We start from the raw sequence: 5,572 nt of genomic DNA, 5'->3' as shown, positions 1-5,572 counted from the left end.
TAGGACTCTAGCTAGGAGAGTCCTAATTGAGAGGGACATTCATGTAAAACTGTTAGGACTTTAGCTAAGAGAGTCATAATTGAGAGGGACATTCTGTTAGGACTCTAGCTAGGAGAGTCCTAATTGAGAGGGACATTTTGTAGGAGGTTTTTTCTTAGAGAAGAATTAGGAGTTGTAAGGGATCACCTTGTCGGATGCCATTCGTGCTCCCAAAAAAACCAATAGGTGAGCCATTAAAGAGTATCGAAAACTTTGGAGTTTCTAGGCAAGATTGAATCCAATTAATCCATTGCTGTGGGAAGTTCATATCAAGGAGCATCTTATAGATAAATTTCCTATTAACTGAATCAAAGGCTTTCCTTAGATCAGCTTTAATGCAGATTTTTGTCCCTCTTGCTTTTGAATGCAAATCTTTGACCAAGTCATTAGCAAGCAAAATGTTATGATGTATACTTCTCCCTTTGATGAAAGCAGCTTGATTTGGGCTAATGATCTTGTGTAATACCTTTTGCATTCTATTTGCCAATACTTTGGAGATGATCTTATATATAAAGTTGCATAATGATATGGGTCGATAGTTCTCTAGTGAATCAGCCCCTGCATTCTTCGGAATTAAAGAAATAAAAGTGCAATTCATCTCTCTAAGAATATGACCTGAAGAGAAAAAATGTTGGCAAGCTTTGATCACATCATTTCCAATAATAGACCAAGCAGTTTGGTAAAATTCAGCTGGAAATCCATCTGGACCTGGGCTTTTGTGCTTTGGTGACTTAAAGACAGCACATACAATTTCGTCATCTGTAATTGGGGCATTGAGGATTGAAATAGCTTCCGAATCAAGTTTTCTAGTCGGCTCCACATGAATGTTATTAGGTTTCCCAGCTTGATTGAGTAAGGAATAAAAAAATTGCTCTGTGTGTGCTTTAACCTCATCTAAATTCTCAATAAGATTATCATCTTTGTCTCTGCATTTGCTGATACGGTTAACAGCCCTTCGAGTAGCAATTGAAGCATAGAAAAATTTAGTATTGGAATCCCCTAGTGTAAGCCAATGCTGTCGAGACTTCTGCTTTGCAAAACTTTCCTCCTGTTTTAAGGCTTGCATGAAGTTATTTCTGGCTTCCGTCTCTTTGTAGATAATATTTTCATCATTTGGCTGAAGTTGCAGCTCATGTTGCAATGACATTAGTTCCTTTCTGCAAAATTGAACTCTGGTGGTAATATTGCCAAAGGTATTTGTATTCCACTCCTTTAGTGCTGCTTTACAGGCTTTGAGCTTTTGACATAAGATGTAAGGGGGAGATCCATGCACATTAACATTCCAAGCAGATCTGATAACATCAAGAAATTGAGGATGAGTACTCCACATGTTAAAGAATCTAAACGGTTTCTTGCCTCTTGGTGTCGCTTTTTCTGCGTGTATATACATTAAAGAATGGTCAGAAAACAAAGGAGCACCATACTCAAGAAGTGAATCTGGGTAAACTATTAACCATTCATGGTTAATCAAACACCTATTAAGTTGAGCCATTATTTTTCTGTTAGCAGCACCTTGATTACTCCAGGAGAGCCAATTACCCACAGATTTCATATCAAACAATGCTGCAGTGTCAATGTAATCATTAAAACTTTGAAGCTGACTTTCTGAAAGTTGTCTACCCCCCACTTTTTCATTTGTGTACCGAACAGTATTAAAGTCTCCAAGAACAATCCAAGGTACATTGAGACAGCCATTTACAATATTAGTCAGGTCAGACCAAAGAGTATTTCTTTCTTGCATACTGTTTGAAGCATATATACCAGTGAAATTGAATTGACAGCCATTCTTTTTATCCTCTACCTTAAGATGAATGAATTGATCAGTAGCAGAAATAAACCAAGCATTAATAGAGTTAGGATTCCATAAGACCCATATTCTACCAAAAGTTTCATTTGAGTCATTGGTAAACAGTTCTGCGTCCGGCCATATTAAATTCTTTTGAGCTTGAACGCGCGATTGTTTAATTTTCGTTTCCACTAGAATAACAATATCACATGCGGCAGACTTGATTATTCTGTTGAGCTCCCGACATTTCTCCGACTTATTAAGTCCACGAACATTCCAGCATGTTATCTTCATTAGTAATAAACAAATGAAAAAGTAGTAAGGTATTCATCCTACGACTTTGCAGATGGAAGGACTTAGCTGTATGTTGGAACACGCAGTCTTAAATGGCAGCATTAAGGTACCCAGTGCTGGTTCTGTTCATATATCACATATAACATTTGCAGATGACTTACTTATCTTTCTCCAAAATGAACCAACTTCAGTAAAGAACCTGGCTACCATTATTAATGACTTTGGTATGGTTTCTGGACTTCAGTTAAATCATGCGAAAAGTAAAGTATATATGAGCCCTTACGTTGAGGATAAGGTCTTTATTTCACAAACTTTGGGGGTTAGTGAAGGAAGCTTGCCAGTTCCTTATTTGGGTCTCCCGCTCATATCCACAGGCATTCACAAAACCCACTGTCAACCTATCTTGCAAAAAATAAAGAATAGAATTTCTTCTTGGAAAAATAGGTTTCTATCAAAAGCAGGACGACTCGAACTCATCCGTTCGGTATTGCACTCCTACTCTATATATTGGTGTAATGCATTTCTTCTGTCTGCTGGACTTCTCCAAGATATTGAACGGTTATTAATGAACTTCTTCTGGAATGGCACAAATGATAAGGCAATGCATATGGTAAATTGGGATAGCATTTGCAAACCGAAAGATGAAGGGGGGCTAAATTTGAGAAATACTAGAGATTGGAATCAAGCATGTTTGGTACAGCAATTGTGGGATCTTTTGCAAAACAAATGTTCCTTATGGTCACATTGGGTTTCTGCTAAGTATCTCTCAAAGGAATCAATATGGGAAATTTCAACAAGAACATACCACTCTGCAGCTTGGAAAGGAATTTTAAAGGCAAGGAATTGGCTAATCAAACACATTTCGTATGCAATCTCTTCTGGAACTAGTACTAATATGTGGTACGATCCTTGGGTGAATGGGAAGAGTATATTTCAATTATATGGCGACAGAATACGAAAAGATCTTGGGGCTCCCAAAGATTGGAAGGTTTCCGAGTTCATCGCTAACGGTACTTGGTGTCTCCCTAATCCTATTTCTCCTGAAATATTATCACTTTGGCCGACTATCATAGCTATTCGAATCAGGAACAACTCTTCAGATATACTTATTTGGCCTCATGACAATGGTAAATTTAGTGCCACATCCGCATAGAATCAAATTAGGCAAAGAAATAACAAGTGGGTCCCAAGCAGTTGGACATGGGATCGACCGGGATCACAAAGACACTCCTTATGTACATGGCAGGCCCTTCTCAATAAACTACCTACAATAGACAATATGAAAAGAAGAGGTATCTATCATGTTAACCGATGCTCCCTTTGTTTGCAACAAGAAGAAACTGTTGACCACCTCTATTTTGCTTGTGATTATACAAAATGGATATGGAAGGAGATTCTCCAGCGATTTGAACTCAATAGACTACCGCAACCAAACTTGCACCAAGAACTAGGCGACCTTATGCAATGTTTCTCAAGAAAAGGGCCTCTTACACAACTGGCAAAGGTTATTTTCAGATGTGCTATTTGGTGGATGTGGAAGGAGAGATGTAATAGAATCTTTGAATGTCAACACACAAACAATGCTCAGCTCTTGAAAGAGATTATTAGAGACTCAAGATTCTGTATGGAGCATGAACTCAAAACCGAGCACTTCACCCGAAGAGAAAAAGATATTTTTATCAAATTTAATTTTGCTATTAGCTAAGGATCTTGGGAATGATGCCAAATAATGTACCCACAGGTAGTTATAGTCTACAGCATGTGTAGTCATAACTATCGCATTAGCACTCTATGAGTTACTTGGCTTTGTCTATGACTTGTATAGATAAAGCTATTTGTAGAAACTTTACACATAATGAATTTTACTTTTACTTACAAAAAAAAAAAGGAGTTGTAAGGGAATAGGAGTCTTGAGTAGGAGTCCTATTAGGAGTTAGTTAGAAGTAAGAGTCTTAAGTAGAGTCCTATTAGGAGTTAGGGTTTAGAAGCCCTATAAATAGCCATGTATTCCTCCTCTTTTCTCAAGGAATAGATGAATCTTTTATGCAGCCTTTGAGCAGCAACTTGGAGGGAGGAACCCCTATAGAGTTCCAAGGAGGCCGATCCCCTAAAGAGATCAACCCCAAGTTTAGAATCTGCAAGGGTTCTAACACCTGGTATCAGAGCAGCGTTCTTGGCGTCTCGCTACCCTTCCACAGCCACCATCAACCCTCTACAGCCATCCAAAGCAATTCTTACAATTGCTTAAAAGATCATCATCGAATTCCGCCATCATCTCCACCACCACGGATCATCCTTTGATCTCCCCGTGAATTGCAACAGGTTCTGGTTTCCTACCTTACTGCTGCTGCAATTTAGTTATCCTTATTCGAAAATCCAAAAAAAAAAAAAAATTGTTCCTATATTGCTGCATAAACTTTTCGTCACAAAGTTTTCATCTCTACGACGAAAGATACATTGCAGAATTCCAGCCGCATAGCACCATCTGTTTGATCTTGTTACTGTACTTTTTCTATCCAAATTTCTACGAAATTTTTATGACATCTTTGAAACTTCCTAACAGTATATTTCCCTTTAGTTTCATCAAAAAATTCTCAATATAAACTACTGATCTTTTATGTCCAATCTGCTGCACTTGAATTGCAGAATTCAAGCCGCATAGCACCATCTGTTTGATCTTGCTACTATGCTTTTTCTATCCAAATTTCTACAAAATTTTTATGACATCTTTGACACTTCCTAACAGTGGATTTCCCTTTGGTTTCATCGAAAAATTCTCAATATAAACTACTGATCTTTTATGTCCAATCTGCTGCACTTGAAAATCTATTCTGCAGAAAATTTCAGCTGCATATCGTTGCCTTAACCCATCTATTTGCAATCTTTTTTGAATGAAATTTCTTATACACTTCATAGATCATCTTGGCTTCCATCTAAGATTGATCTATTAAGAAATTCATCTCTAAAAACGATTTTATGTTGCTGCAAATTTTTATCGTAACCCGCTGAAATTTTTCGATGACAATTCTGCAATTGCAACTTGCACCAATTTCCTTGTTGTTATACTGCTGAAATTTTCTTGATTAAATTAGATATCCTTGCTGTCATATAAACTGTGATTTTGCTATCAATTCCCTCCTCAATTCTCTTAAGTTTTTGGTGGAAATTACGTCGAGAAACCGTTGTTTCTTCGACGACAATTCTACTCTTACAAGACAGCACATACTTGCTGCAACTTCTACGGATTTCTGTCAAACCTTTGCTACCATCTACCACAGATCCAAAACTTTCATCCACAACCCTAAAACTCTGCCAAACTACACCCTTAAATTGTACCCAAAACAGCCACAAAACAAGCCTAAACCGCAGCCTACATCCACCAATCCACCAATCCACCAACCCTTTCAACCATCACTTCTCTCAACCTATACATGCCTTTAACCCAACAACAAA

This window comes from Musa acuminata, chromosome BXJ1-7 (genome assembly GCF_036884655.1).
Source record: "Musa acuminata AAA Group cultivar baxijiao chromosome BXJ1-7, Cavendish_Baxijiao_AAA, whole genome shotgun sequence".
In the NCBI taxonomy this organism is placed as follows: Eukaryota; Viridiplantae; Streptophyta; class Magnoliopsida; order Zingiberales; family Musaceae; genus Musa; species Musa acuminata.
Note: the sequence above shows the minus strand (reverse complement) of the source record.